The 15,983-nt window shown below is 41.7% G+C and overlaps 2 long non-coding RNA genes across 5 annotated transcripts in view; one reads left to right on the top strand and one right to left on the bottom strand.

Moving 5' to 3' along the window:
• The window catches only part of LOC135579915 (uncharacterized), a 41,273-nt gene that overhangs the window by 651 nt on the left and 24,639 nt on the right, over nucleotides 1-15,983 (top strand). For 3 of the 4 annotated variants that reach the window (XR_010473860.1, XR_010473861.1, XR_010473858.1), the window contains exons 2-3: nucleotides 7,335-7,461; nucleotides 12,631-12,782. This is a non-coding gene — a long non-coding RNA (uncharacterized LOC135579915). The remainder of the gene's footprint in view (nucleotides 1-7,334; nucleotides 7,462-12,630; nucleotides 12,783-15,983) is intronic. The other variant, XR_010473859.1, reaches the window with a different exon arrangement.
• On the bottom strand, nucleotides 8,749-15,793 carry LOC135579916 (uncharacterized). Its single transcript, XR_010473862.1, has 3 exons — nucleotides 14,658-15,793; nucleotides 14,351-14,576; nucleotides 8,749-8,987 (listed from the first exon to the last, which is right to left on the bottom strand). It is a non-coding gene; the product is annotated as an uncharacterized LOC135579916 (long non-coding RNA).

Genomic DNA, 15,983 nt, shown 5'->3' with positions numbered 1-15,983 from the left:
TCCTGCCTTTGGGTTTTCTGCTAGCTTGCTCTTTTTTCTCTACTGACTCTACTTGCCCTTCCTGAAAACTGAATTGCACAGCTCCTTGTGTCTGCGCTGAAGAAAATTCTAAGTTAAACACACAACTCTAATGCTGTGAAAAATGCTATACCAATTCAAACAAAACAAACCATTTCTGTATATGGAAAGAATTTCCGTCTAGGACATTTCAGGGAAGTTTCAGGAAATGTTTTGGCAGGATGGCTGAGGAGCCATAAGGGTGAACCTGCCACTGGATGTTTCTGTTTTATTGCTTAGCCAACATCCTAACTGTCCATAATTATTGTGATTCAGTTCTTGTGGTTGCTTATAGGGGAGAGAGAAAAGAGCTGGTAGCTGAAGGCTGCTCCATGGACGCCTGGTCCTTCAAATGGTCTGAAACAAAGTGTGGGTTCTAGCACCCCTGTCAGATTTGCCTGCCCCCATCTCTTCCTTCGCTGCGGTTAGAACAGTGCTCACTGCCCATCTGAGCCCTCAGCTCCCCAGCAGTTCCAGCCCTATGCGTAATCATCTCAGGATCCTATAATACTATGAGTGTCTGACTTGAGCTATCTGTCAAAACTCAGGGCTTTGCTGTGATTTCAGTTCAGAGGGCAGACTGACCGTGAGAGCTGCACACCCCTAATACAGCCTTCTTCACTTACAAATAATTTCTTTGCTGAAATCAGCAAGATTTTTTTTAGCCAGTGCCAAAAACATAACTGTCTAATATCTCCCTTCCTCCTCCTAACCTCTGCCTTGTTCTCATGGCCAGATTTCACCCTTCTTCCAGCACTGTCTCACAAACACCTGAGCTAGTTCCCACACATATAAATATACCTCTCTTCAGTTACAATACCCAAATCATCCAGATCACTCAATTTTCTGAATGGACTTGCATAAAGCAGCTTTAAAGGGAGATATGAGTGTATGTCCTCAGAATGACCTCAGAAGCATAAACTTTGAAATCTATTGATGAAAAGCTTTTTATATATCATTATAATAGCTGACAATACACAGATAACCATTTGCTCCATTAACGATAATTGTGTTGAAGGCAAAGTTAATTTTAATTAGAAAATTGGTATCATTATTCTGCACCTGAAGGTGACCTGTCTTTTTGCAGCATATTTCAATATTCCAGTCTGTTTAGAAGTATATTCAATATTTATGTTTGTTTCCAATACAATGAATTAGTTCTTTCCCAGCCAGTACTGAGGCTTTCAAGGGCTGGTGCTCAGCATTGCTCATGTACACATACAGAAAAGGAACAGATCTTTGTAAAGTGAACCTAACAACAGTAATAATCTGATGATGCATAAGAGCTTAATTTCTGCTGAACAATTAGTGTAATTGCTTTCTGTATCAGACTAAAATTATTGCAGGACAACAGATCTCTAAGGATATCTGAAAATGAATGACATTTCTGAAGCATTTGGGAGGATGACCAATTAAAAGCTTTTAATTGAATTTAAATTGTAGCAGCAATTATGTAGACATAGCCAAGACAGGATTATGGAATGAGGATGCCTGAATCTTGTGCTTTGGAGGGAGATATTACCAGGTTTTGTTTTTCTGCCCCCTAAAACTGTTATGCCACAAAAGGGACTATAGAAACTGTGGTTTCTTATGTGGTCTTATATCCTGAAGCAACTTATTCCAATATAGTGCTAGATCTTGGCCAAAAAAAAAAGTGTAAAGGGCTGTTTTCTCAAAAGCCCAGCCTGGGCACTCTTTGCAATATACAAGAGTTGGTAAGAACTAAACAAAAACATATACACAATTCCCCCAAAAGTTACTGAACTTCTATTTCTACTCCAAAAAGAAAAATCTGACAGATGCATATCACTAGATCAAGACCTTGAGCAACCGGTAGAGTGGCCAGTCTGAAGTGAAGGACTTCATCATTTATGTCTTGTTTGTTTAGCACCAAGAAGCCAGGTTAGATCTCAGGTGCAAAATAAAAGGTTCCTTAGCTTTAGGAATAAAATTATTGTTCTTAATCTAATAAAGTTCCTCCTTCCAGCTTAGAACAAGTGTATTAAGTGCATTTTCACACAGCAGAAGACTGACTTCCTTTGCCCACCAGCGTCACTTCTCTCCATGGCCACGAAATTCCAGTAGCCTCTTCACATCAGATTAGGAGATTGCTAGTACTTGATTCTTCACAGGTCAGAATAAACCATGTGACACTTTCCAATGTAGATGTGTTTTAATATATGAAAATTCAGAAAGTTTTCTGGAAAATGTAAATTTGTTTTCTATCAATACTGAACTGCTTAAAATAGGCAGTAGTTTATGTTGTCTTAGGCTTCCACACAGATACAAACACACACGCACAGCAGATATTTAAAAATAATGTGTAGTATTTAGACATTGCTAAGATAAGAGAGTTGCTTTAAGTATTGGACACATATCAGTTGATCAGGACAGTGTTACAAAAGGTACTGCAAAAATTGCGAAGAAAAGCAACATGTTTAAATTCAGCTGTTTAGCAGAGAAATGTCATTTAAATTTTCAAGCACTACATTCATGCTGCAAATATGGCTTGAATTAAAAGCTTGTAACAAAACCTTGGAGGTTTCCTTAGAGGATATTGACAGCGATCTTTCCTACCAGGGGAGATGTTTGAAAAGCAGCTTTACTAGTTTACAGTAGGTAATAGCCCACTATTTTTATTCTTATGGCTTATTTATCTGTCTGAAGTCAACAGGAGTATGTATCACATCACTAAACCACTTTGAGGGAGTTTGGTAATGTGTATTTGTTAGCACTCTTGTGTCTGTGCCATACTGCTGGCCACCTGGAAGAGTTTCTCCACCAAAACAGGAAAAGCTGCAGCAAAACCTTGTGATTTTAAAGGACTGATAAAGAATTGAAAGCAACCAGCCAAAAATGTTATCTCATTTAGCCTGCTGTAACTCTGGAGTAGTGCCAGGCGTACACACAGGGAACTGCGATCAGACTCTGGGCCAGTCCACTTAATGGACTGGATAGTACAGGTGCCAACAATGCGATCCACTGAGACTGATTTTTTGTCATCCAAATCTGAACCAGGTTCTTCCTGAGCAGAAGAGATGGCTATGGCTGACTTGTGTAAATGCAGCAGTGCCAGTCCCATTTCCCTAGGTCTGTATCATTAGGCCACTAATGCTGCGTCTAGCAGAAGAGCCAAGAACTGCCTGGTTGTTAGGAGATGGCTCTGTGCCCTCCTGGGACGGGTAGAGGACCATGGGCATAGCCCTGAGCTGTCATTCTAACATGTCTCCTACCTGCTGGTCCCAGCAGCTGTATGGACTTCCAGGTTCTTATGCAGCTAGTTTTGCCAGCTTCTTTGGTAATTTTGCCTAAGAAGTAAAATCAAACTATCAGAGCAGCAGTCTTCCTTACAAAAGCTATTCTGGGCCAGTCAAATCAGTCCTGACTCCTGCATGGGATTGCGTTATTCTGAAGAGACCAGTCTGACTTCACCCAATTACAAAATGATATACCTCAAATTCAAATCACTAGCAGAGCTCTATGCAATAGCGCTTAAAATACATCAATACCATAGGTGTCCCTGGGTTATATCACTTTACAGCCTTCCAATTTGTTTATCTTGGCAGAAAAGCAAGTTTTGTCCTTTGGGAAGACAAGCAATGGTAATTAGTTTGGCTGTTGTGAAAAGATGTGGACAAGTAGCTCTAGCTGAAAGAGAGGTTTACCAGCCTCACGAAGGCTTGTGCTTGTCTCCAACTAAAGTCAAGACCTGAAGCAGAACTGCTCTGTGAGGGCTGGTCAGAAGAGGAGGAAGCAGGGATCACCTGAGTCACTGTATTTCTCCATGCGTCATTTGTTTCCATTGTTCACTTTGGTTTGGCTTCTTGCTCTAGTTTTAAAGAAAGCGTGCCAAAGTGTACATCCTAATTACGATACAGTCATAGTTCACTTGATTTCAGTGTTGCTTAACTAAGAGAGTTTATGCTAAACTGCACTAGACCTTATTCAGACTACAGTAAGAGCAGTCAAAATCCTCTGCAACAATTTTAACTAAATTATCCTGAAAAAAACCCTTCAAATGAGGCTTGCACAACTCTTAGCATAGACAGGCGGCTGCAAAAAGTGCTGCTTTTATTATATCTCAAACTAGATACACTGCATTACACTTCAACTGGCATTTCAGAAACATGTACTTCATGCCTCTTCATGTGGCCAGGTTTGGGCTATAGAGTCACTATAATTTACTTAGCAAAGAGACTTTTCAAACCTTCAAGTGGTCAAAATTGACTGTTCAGGGTACTGGCCAGTGTGGAGCTGTACAGATCGTGTCTCCCCAGCACCTCGAGATGCTCTGGGGGACTGCAGACTTTCAGTAGCCAGGCCTCGTTTCCATGCTCAGTAAAACCTGCACACTGACCGACCAAGTTGTTGTGCCTGACTCAGCAACGAATACACAATCTGGAGTCTGTGCCAGCTTTATGTCAGCCATGAGGGGACAGACAATACCTGACCCTTCACGCAATGAGAGAGCTAATTTGGCAGAGAAGGTCAGCTACTACAATGCTAACCCATCACACTGTTCACAGGGAATTTGAGTTGCCAGTGGGAGCTTTTGTGTGATCAGTACCTCCCATCTCACGGCTGCAAGCTGTGCTCCAGTCCTGGCAGCCCAGGAGTTATTTACTGTCTCAGCAAACCACAGTCAGAACTAAACTCACTTATTTACTGATCATCTTCAGCCAGCTTCCAAGTTAATTAAATTCTGCCCAGAAGAAAATTCTCTTGGACATCTCAGCTTTTTCTTCAAAGCTCTTTACATCACTGTCACAATGTCATCTGATAACACTTTGTGTTCAGACATTAATGAAGCCAGTGCTATTTAGTATTTGGTTTCAAGACCTCACATAGATGTAAATTCTCATTTGCCTAGGAGCTAGATGACAGGTAACTTGCTGGCAGTGGATTTTTTATTATTACATAGTTTTAAACATCTTCTTTATAAATTTTGCTGTACTTATTTCACAGCTGTGCAGATTTTTTTTTTTTTTTTTCCACCAAAAATGTAGGTTTGGATTGACTGAAACTATCACTGATTTCATGCTGAATTTATCAGTTTAGCATTTTCATTTTCCTAAATCGTCAAATATATTATTCTGATGTTTTCAAACCAAAACATCCATTTTTTATTTTGTAATGAGATCACAAGAGTAAAGTTATTTCATTTTTTAAGTGAATTGGAAGTAAAATATAAATCAAAGGATTGGGTAAAATCAGACACATCATAATTGTACGATACCAGTATATCTTTAAAGCTCTAGATAGTCATTAAAGATTCCCTTAGCTATGTTGACGGTGTCAAGGCTCTCAAGATTACAGGTCATGTATTATTGCAATTACATTGTTTAAGTGGAAAAGGTACCCAAAAACTGAACTGATAACTCAATGGGCCACACTCCCTGCTGGGGTAACTCTAGATCTGCTTATGCTCTACAGTGGACACAACTTACTACTGTGTTCTGTATATACAGTCATAACTCTGCAAAAGGAAGCTGACACACCACCTTGTCTCCTTTCTCTGTCACAGAGCATAGCTATTACAGGCACTGACATGGTAAATTAGTTAGGTATGGCTTTAAGCATCTTCTCAATTGGAAATATAATATTCTATTTCTGTTTTCTCTGGAGTTGTGGAGAGGAAATAAGAAAAAACCAAAACACACAAACAACACCTCCCTACCTCCCCCCCCCCGCGCCAACCAACAAAACCACCAAAACCAAAACCAAACCCACACACACAAACCCCTCCCCCAAAACACTTCAGGCTTCCCAAGCTTTGTTTCTGCCTCAGCATGCATTCTCTCTTTCACAAGTTCATTCTGGATCACTAATCAGCAGAAAAATAAGAGGATTTTCTTCACCCCAATTATGAAAGAGGGATTGCTTTTATTCCTCCCATGAAAACAAAAAGCACCCATGTACTTCACCTGCCAGATCATGTATATAGGTGGCATCATTTTACTTTTCCGAGTGGGCTACACTCTTACACAATTCAGTGGCTGCAGCCCATTTGTATTCTCCGAAGTTTTTGGCTCCCTCTTGACACCCAAAGCAGTGTCCCACACAGTTGAGTTGACTGCTCAACCCAAGCCAATTGCCGCTTTTGTCCTGGCACAGTTACATGGACACAGCAGCAAAATCAGCCCAGGGATTTATCATTTCTTCAATTTATTCTCATCCACAGTACCTTTTGGTATCAGTAGTGGCCTATTTAGCAACTGTCTTTTTGATTAAAAAGTGTAAAGATTTATACATGTCAGTCAAAGCATCCAGGAGACAAGGGGATTTGTTCAGAGACACGTCGTCTTGCCTTATACAGAAATAAGAAGGCTGCATAAATAATGTAATATAAATACAGAGTAAGAATGAGTATGTTGGTTTGTGCAGTAGACCAGTAAACCTCCTCATCCAGAAGTAGACATGTAGAGGAATCCAAGTGATTTTGTCCTAAGCTGTGCTAGTAAAAGAGGGAATAACCTCAGCCATCCTTCCTGTACCCACCAAACATGGCAGGTGTAATTTGCAGAGCATCAGAGCTGACCTCACTCTACTTTTATTTGCAGTAAGGGAGAAAATTTGCATGGGATTTAGTGTAATCAGTAAAATTAATGTTGGACACACCTGAAAAATGCATGCAGTAGCTACTACCTCACTGTTTGATGTATTAACTGAATACTGAGGAACTAAGTGAGTACAGAAGGTCCCCAGCCAGAAGAGCTGGATTGCCAGTTTGTTACTAGACTATAAAAATTCACAGCAAATAATCTGGAATCCTCATACTGATACTGCACAACATCTCCACACTAGTCATATATCTCCAAAGGCTGAAGGAAAAATACCATAATGCTGTCTGAGGAATATTTACCAGAAGGACAAAGCAAACTTAGAGAAGTTTTTTCAAGGATTTTACGTTTCACAGGGCTCCAGACAAACCACTAAATTTGTTTTACGGCAACTTCACCAAGAATTAATTTATCAAAAACTTATTTGCAATGCTAGCTTTTTATATGCTTGAAACACCAATTTATAAAAAATATCCAGAAAACATCAACCAGCAGGAATGGTTTTTCCTGGACCTTTGTTTCTAAAAGTTTTCTTGTTTGTAAGAAAGACTACATTTTCTGAAGCAATACATAGTCTTGAAAAGGTTGAATTATCTCCATTGCTTGGTGATTATTTTGTGTGTTTCTTTGCCCACTGAAATTAACATCAAGGGGGAAAAAAAAATAAAAAAGGATGCTGGCAATTTTGCCCCAAGTGCTTCCTTCTGTCTTGTGTAGGGGAGAACCCCGGTGTGATCAATGCTCTTCCTGCTCTGTAAAGCGAGGCCATTTGTAAAGCGGACGTATCACAGACAGATGGATAGACAGACATCCTCATGGAATGATGTGGAAGACAGCAAAATTGGTAAGTCAGTTTAATGAACCCCACAAGAAGTACTTGCAAAGACATACAGCTCTAAGCTGCATACCATGATCCAACTATATAAGCATTCTACCAAACGGGATTAAAAGTGGTTATTAGAAACATACTGTTTGCATAACTACTTGTGTTTTAAATATCTATGTAGAGATTTTTTTAAACTTTTTTTTTAAGAAAATATTCCAAGCCTGTAAGGACTTTGCCCCTTTTTACCTGAAGTTCCTAAAAGCATGTAGTGTTGAGATAAGAAAAAAATAGTAGGTATTAGTGGTTTTGTGTCACATATGTACAATCCATCTCTGCAATCAGTGGCAGTTTTGTTTAACATTGCGATAAACTCCTGCCCTTGCCCCTGCTCTGGTTTGGACTTATCTGTAGACTGCAGTCCCTGAGGGGCGTGCATGCTCCAAGCAGGACCTTATCTGTGAGCCATGGTCTCTTGAGGGGTATGTCTGCTGTGGCATAGACTTATCCCCAGCCACAGTTGCTTTGAGGTGTACCTGTTCCAGTGTGGCCTTCTCCATGGGCCACAATGTCTTCAGAGATATATCTGCTCCAGTATGGTCTTACCTACAGCCACAGTCCCTTCAGAAGTAAACATTCTCCAATGTGGCCTTACCGATGGCTGCAGTCCCCTCAGAGCTGTACATGCTCCATCATGGGCTTGTCCGCAGCCACACACTTTGAGGTGCTCTGGCATGACCTCATGCACAGCCACAGATACTTCAAGGTGTACCCACTGCAGCATGGACTTATCCACAGCTACAGATGCTGCAAGGTATACATTCTCCAGTGTGAACTTATCCTGGGGCCACAGTCCTTTCAGAGGTGTACCTGCTGCAGCATGTGCTGTAGATGCTTCAAGGTGTCCTACTCCCACATGGACTCATCCACAGGTGACAGTCCCTTCAACTCAAGTTCACACCGGGGTTCCAACCTTTCCAGTACAGCAGCACAGAAACAGCAGTGATGCCATGGCCACCTGGCACATCACCATTGCTGTTATCAAAACATTCCCAGGCACAGCAGAATAAGATAATCAGCAGCACAACAAACAGCAAAAGCAAAAAGCAGCCACTAACAAGCACTAGACTTTAATATACAGTAAGGCATATGAGCCCCATAACAAGTACAGGAGCCTGCTGATTAATGGCTGAACAGGAATAACAGCTATAAATTAGATCTAGAATGTTCCAATCAAATCTGTTGTTATCTTGAACCCTTTGAGCCCCATATTGGGCACCAAAAAGGACTGTCATGGTTTAACCCCAGCCAGCAACTAAGCACCTCGCATTTGCTCACTCCTCCCTCTGCAGTGGGATGGGGAAGAGAGTAAGAGGAGTAAAAGTGAGAAAACTCATGGGCTGTTGAGATGAAAGCAGTTTAATAGGTAAAGCAAAAGCTGCACATGCAAACAAAGCAAAACAAGGAATTCATTCACCACTTCCCATGGACAGGCAGGTGTTCAGCCATCTCCAGGAAAGCCTGGCTCCATCACGTGTAACAGTTACCTGGGAAGACAAACACCATCACTCAAAATGGTCCCCCATCTTCTTCTTCCCCAGATTTATACACTGAGCATGATGTTGAATGGCATGGGATATCCCTTTGGTCAGTTGGGGTCAGCTGTCCTGGCTGTGTCCCCTCCCAGCTTATTGTGCACCTCCACCCTTCTCACTGGTGGGTGTATGAGAAGCAGAAAAGACCTTGACCCTGTAAAAGCCCTGCTCAGCAGTAACTAAAACATCTGTGTGTTATCAACACTGTTTCCAGCACAAATCCAAACCATAGCCCCATACTAGCTACTGAGAAGAACATTAACTGTCCCAGCCAAAACCAGCTCAGTGGTCTTTATCACTCCAGACTAACCAAATCCAGGTATCAAACTACAAACCGATCAGCACGACTACAAAACACTTTTTGTGCTGGTGCTGCCTTCTTACACTCTAGCTTTTGTCACAGTTCTGAGGAAGCCTCTCCTTCTGCACAATGAAGGGGACCAGGCTATAATTTGGGAACTTTACAAACATAAATTGTACGTTGGAAACCACTTTTTGTCTGCTAACCCACTTCATAAAAGACCAGAATAAATACAGCTGCAAAAATTCAGGAGCTTTCCTGCTGGGTGAGGTCTATATCAAGACAGCTAAATTAAATAGGAAAACTGTGAACCAAGCAAATTAGGTTAGCTGAATAATATCGATTAACACTGGCAGGCTTAAAAAAAAAGACAGGTTTTATTCCAAAGTTTCAGTCAAAACAATGGCTTTTTCTTGGAAAGGATACTCCATGTGGAAAAAAAAATGGTATTGCTTCATGTTGAATATGATCTTTTAACTAACATGCTTATCACTGTCATTATTTGCTATTGTTTATCAATAAAAGAGGTTTTCATTTACTAAAACCCCAAGTAATTAAGCCTCGGGAAGAAAATGCTGCTTCTAGAAATAAGAACTCATCACAGAAACAAACAAATGAAATAATGCAAACCACAATGCACCCATTTCTAGCTATGCATTTAGGATATCAAGAGAGGATGAAGATCCAGCTGGCTGGGGCCCAGAGTGTTGGCGGGAGGAGTAGGAAAGGGAGTTAAAGGGACACAGGAAGGAAAATGTTATCTTTCTTTATCCTGTTGCACCTTCCAGTGGATTTGATCACCAAGTACAACATATTTTTGTTCTGCCCTCAGGGGCAGATGGGGGATGAAGACAAACACCCTGACACGATGCCAGCTGAAACCTGATTGCTTGGATGAGGCCAGTGCTCTCTGGTCTTGCCACAAGTTCAGGTTCTTCAGTCTTTTTCTCTGGAGCTCACTTTCTGCTGCTTGTGAAATCTCCCAGCTGTGGTTCAGAGCAGAAGAAAAGCTGCAGCCCTTACAAACGGGGAACAGAGCTGGGATGGGTTATACTCTGCTGCCTCAATTATGGAGCAAAATTTTCTTGTACCAAAGTGTTACCATAACAAGCTTTTCCAGGAAATGGTAGGAGAAGGCAGACAGCGTGCTGTAGTTGCAAAATTTCAAACATAGAAAAACTCTTCACACGAGCTGTAGTTAAGCAGAGCCAGACACACACAGCTGCATTGCATTCCAAAATGTACAAGCGCCCCCCAAATTTGCCTTTCTTTAAATAAATGACACTTCTTTAAAGCACATTAAGTTCCCTGTGTTATGTTTTTTAAGTTCTCTACAGCACAGCTTTTTTTTGGGGGGGGGGCAGGATGGGCCCAGTTCTACCATTTTTATGAAAGTGGCATGTAGTTTCTACCTTGAATTTCCACTGTAAAGCAAAATAAACACTTCTGGCATGTCACCCACTCCTCCCAGCTTGGTGTCATCAGCAAACTTGCTGATAGTACACTCTATTCCCTTGTTCAAATCATTGATGAATATATTGAATAATACTGGTCCCAATGTCGACCTCTGAGGCACTCCACCACATACAGGCCTCCAACTAGGCTCTGCCCCATTGACCACAACTCTCTGGCTTCTTTCCTTCAGCCACCACAGTCCACCTCACTACCCGATCGTCCACACTGCACTCCCTCAGTTTAGTTGTGAGGATGCTGTGGGAGACTGTGTCAAATGCCTTACTGAAGTCAAGACAGACCACATTCACCGCTCTGCCATCATCTATCCACCTCGTTATGTCCTCATAAAAGGCAATGAGGTTAGTCAAACATGACTTCCCCTTGGTGAAGCCATGTTGACTGCCCCTAATAACCCTCTTATCCTTGATATGCCTTGGGATGGTGCCGAGGATAAGTTGTTCTGTCAGTTTCCCAGGGATGGAGGTGAGGCTGACTGGTCTATAGTTACCCGGGTCCTCCTTCTTGCCCTTTTTGAAGACTGGAGTGACATTTGCTTTCCTCCAGTCCTCAGGCACCTCTCCCGTTTCCCAAGACTTGGCAAAGATGACGGAGAGTGGTCCAGCAATGACCTCAGCCAGCTCCCTCAGCACCCATGGGTGCATCCCATCCGGACTCGTTGATTTATGGATGGCCAGATTGCCTAATTGCTCCCTAACCCTCATCAACCGAGGCAAACTCCTCCATTGTCCTGACTTCCTCTGGGGCCGCAGCGGTACGTGGCTCCTCAGAACAGCCTCCGGCAGAGTAGAGTGCTATGTTACACAATATATTATAGAACAAACCCGTGGATTAAGAACCGTAACACTGAACACTAAAAGAAGTGCAAGAGCCTGCAGGGAGGGGCTGAGTTAATAACAGTGTGGATAGTCACCATGTGAGGGAGCTCTTAGTGTCAATTTGTCAACTTTTAACCACAGTTGGCAGTAGCAATTTTCTCCTTTTTTTTAATTCCACCAATCAATAACCATAAAATGACCCAGCAGTCCATGCTTTGCAGGTGTTCTTTTGTAACAAGATAATATTAATTAGGTATTCAAATCCCTAATTGCTGTTTATTTTTTTTTTTTACTTTCTGCATCCATGATTTTTAATGCTTTCTTCTTGCAGACATTTTACTACATTCTAAGCCTTTTTTCTTTCTCGCTTGACTGCCTCTCTTCTGTCCTTTCCTGTATATGTGGTCATTTTTCCACTCTCTTATTATTCAAACTTAATGTTCACTAAATTCAAGCTGTAAAAATGTATGTTTTTACTGCACTATTATTTGAGATGGTTAATGGCTTTATTTATTAGTGCACTCACAGAATTATGATATTCTGTTTGATTTCATGCTGATTTGTTTACAAAAATCAGGTCAGGAACTGAAAGAAACCAGCAAAGAGTTTATAGGCAGAGGATATTTGAAATGGGAATTAGGAGAGTACTAAAATATGTTTTTAAGAAAATCACTCACCCATAAATACTGAAGATATTCGGTGTGTTTACCACAACATTCTCAGCGTGTGTAGTCATCTAGTGAAATAGAGCATGGAGCGAGGCAAATATAAGCATGAGCAAGGATTATGCCAATACCAACTGGAGTTGGAACAACACTGCAAGATTTTTTACCTTTAAGGATGCCAAAGGTACCAGCCATAAGGAGTGCCTATTGCCAAGGAGATAAATGGATTTGTGGGTTTTTAAGAGGGCAGAAAAGAAAAACAAACCAAAAACCAAACCACTACCAGCCGAATACAAACATACACACAAAACCCCCCTTGTTTTTTATTTTTAATCTAGCTCAGTGCTTCCTGTTTATTCTTCAAAAGGCTCAGGCGACAGAGAAAAAGACAGACGGAAAGGACCATCAGAAAGGCTGTCAGCAGCAGAACTTCAGAGGAGCAGCCAGGCAGCACTCGCAGAAGAAGCCTGACCCCCGATGGCACCTCTGAGTGAGTTGGGGATTAGGGGAAGCTGCTATGAAGGGAACTGGACCTGGCAATGGCTGATTTGAGGAAGATTTATGGTTTGCTTGACAGGAACAGAGATCAGTGTCTTGTCCACAGCACAACCACTCACCTTAAGGGCCACTTCATATACCATTTCCCACTCCAGTAGCTCAAAACAATAGAAAAATATCTTACCTAACCACCACTCATAAGTGAGATGTGCTAGTAGAGTAATTACCAGCCAGCCCTTCTTGGGCTGGCCTTGCCGTAACATTTGGTTGGAGACACAACATCATGACAGAGGAACTCCTCTGTTAATAGCAACTGGGACCCAAAGGTGCTGGAGAGGCCAAAAAAAAATCTGCTCCTACTTCCACCTCTCTCTTTATGCCACAGCTACAAAGACCCAGCTGACAGTGTCTCTATTAGCTGTATGGAAGTACTGTAATCAGAAACAACATCCATCATGGGTAAGCAGTTAATTGTTGCCCTGTCACTTCATTAATGATGTTTCAGGTGAGTATCATCACATTATTCCACAATCTTTTAATAGCAAATTCTGGTTTCTTCTCACCTTGTCTGTTTCTGGTGACACATACCAGGATGGACGTTACGAAGATTTTTTTAACAATCTTTGCATTACCAGGCTAGCTATTAATGGCCTTTTAAGGAAAAAAAAAAAAAAACAAACAAAAACCAACAAAACACCCAAGAGTATAATAGTATAATTTGAAGGTACTCTAGTGATTTTACAAGTAGAACAAACACATCTCTCTGTACATGGTGGCTCAAACTACACACCTATGCTAACTGCACACCACTACTCTTTCTGTGCTCCAGTAACTAATTATGTGCCAAAGATTGTCTAGCAGCTTTGACTTGTGAGTTTGCTGTTTTTCAAAGCTTACTATTCCTAATCCTTAAATCCTATGGCCTTCTACTTTTAATATAATTCCATCTTAAAGAGATGACTCTAATCAACTGCTTCTCAGCACCCCTCTAATCCTATCAATTTTGCCCATTAAGTCACCAGATGTATTTCCTTCCATAGACCTGTCATCTGGTGACACCTAGAGATCCTTTTGTTACCGTGACTCCTGGCCATATTTCCCAGTACATTGATTCTTGCCTTCGCCATCATTTCATTTCACAATAGGTTTCTACCTCTCATTGATGTCAGGACTCGATAAGGAAATGTTTTACCAACTTTGAAAGACCCCTTCTGCTCAGCAAATGAGCTACATTCAAAGAGGTGCACAAAGGAGTATAATATTTTAAAAATCTCAGCTGGTGGGGCAAGATTTACAAGCCAAAAGACAGCTTAGTCTTCCTGCAACTCTGAGCAGCAGCATAAGCATCCTACTGATTTTGAAGTTTTCCTGTTGCGTCAGTGAAGCCCCACTGCCTCACTCAACCTTAATTTTTACACATTTAAAATATAAGAAACAGCACGCTGCATTTTTTTGTTTTTCTAGGACACACAAAGGTCTGCCATTCCTCTTTATTTTGAGACTGAACCTTAAGTAATTTCACAGAGGAAAAACAATTTTATAATGAGCTACTTTACCAACCTGAATGCTGCGTTACTCACAATATTCACCACAGACACCTAATGCTGGCTCCGAAGTCTCTCAAAGCTTCTGTTGGGCATCCCTTTTTCTCTGATAGTCCTGAGTTGTGCAGTGATGCTGGTAGCCATGTCAAGACTTGCGCCATTTCAAATATCTTCCTAGTCAGGTAACCACATGCATCTGCAGCTCTGCTCATCTGCTTGGCTCCAGAGACAGCTGCGTATGCCTGAAATGCAAACCAGAAGCAAAAGATGTGTGAAAATTTATGCCAGTCAACAGCAACTACAGTCAAAACAGTACGCTTTACCTTCCCTATGTGCGAGGGAAATGAGGGAGACAGCATTGAATAAATAATTTCTGTTCCCTATTAAAATGTTGTGGTTATCCTATCCTGAACCGAGCCTCTGTTACTGCAGATGAGGCCACAAGTCTTTCCTTCGCAGCTTCTGCTCCACACACGACAGGGTGTCCTCCACAGTTCCTCACTGCATCTCATACTTGTGGGCCAGCAGGCAGCAAAGAACAAAACAAAGTGTGGGAGGGCTGACACTGACTAAAGAAGAAAAGACAATGCATATTCAGAAATGTGCAATGAAGACAAATGCAGAAGACATATGAGTTGGGGAGGTGGCTGATTACATGTCTTGGCATTTTCTGCATAACTGGAAATGTATTGCACATAGGCAAGATGGTAACATCCCATCCTCCATGCCGCCCCGATTATCAAGCCTGGTCAGGCAGCCCTTGCAAGTCTGAAGTCAGATCTGAAAGATTCAAGAAAGCATAAGCTATGTGTCCTAATTGCTTGAGCAACAGAGATCCAGGACTGGAGATAAGGGATTAATAAAAAGAGGAAAGGCCACTGGTGAATTTATGTTAATCACAGGCAAAAGAGCTAAGGATGCAATTTTCAGGTCATTGCATCTCTGCTGTTCCCATGGCTGTAGGGACTTAATCCTCATCTGTCTTGACTGCACATTGTATGGGTTAATTGGCATTTCGGTATAAACTATAAGATATGAAGTGTGCTAATAAATTATAAGAGTCTTTTAAAAGTATTCACTGCTTAGAGAATTAGTAATGTATTAAGATGAATAATTTAGTTCTGAAAGGCATACTACATTGAAGCATTCATTTTAAATCACTTAAAATTCCAGCAATAAACACCTACAAATCACCTTTTCTGAGAATCAGCAAAAGGATGGCCAGAAGCTAAGGAAGATTAGCATTTGAAGGAAAAAATAATTGCTTTGCTGCTCCATTATGCTTCAGGCTCCTAAGACTGAGATTTACTCAGAAAAGAACCTGTTTAACACTGGTTTTGAATTGTCCTTGGATGCCATAACCTGGGGAGAAGGGGCTGTGGCTCACAGGGCAGCCAGGATGGACAGAAACAATCTCCTGATTGACTTGCACCCAGCACAGCTGTGAGGGTGCCCTGTGCCCCTCTAGGACGGTGTCCCTGGGGGGTCACTCGGTAAGGTGGCGTCAGTGTGGGGCTGCTCACGCTGCCACGTCCTCCCAGCTGCCCCTGGGCTCCCATGGGTGCTGCTGTGTTGCCTCTCGTGCTGATGGCAGATACATCAGCAGGGTCAAGGTGCAAGGTGAGGGGGCCCACTCACTTTTGCAACTG

This window comes from Columba livia, chromosome 7, assembly GCF_036013475.1.
Source record: "Columba livia isolate bColLiv1 breed racing homer chromosome 7, bColLiv1.pat.W.v2, whole genome shotgun sequence".
Taxonomy (NCBI): Eukaryota; Metazoa; Chordata; class Aves; order Columbiformes; family Columbidae; genus Columba; species Columba livia.
The sequence above is the reverse complement of the archived record's forward strand: the minus strand, read 5'-3'. Positions and strand labels throughout refer to the sequence as shown.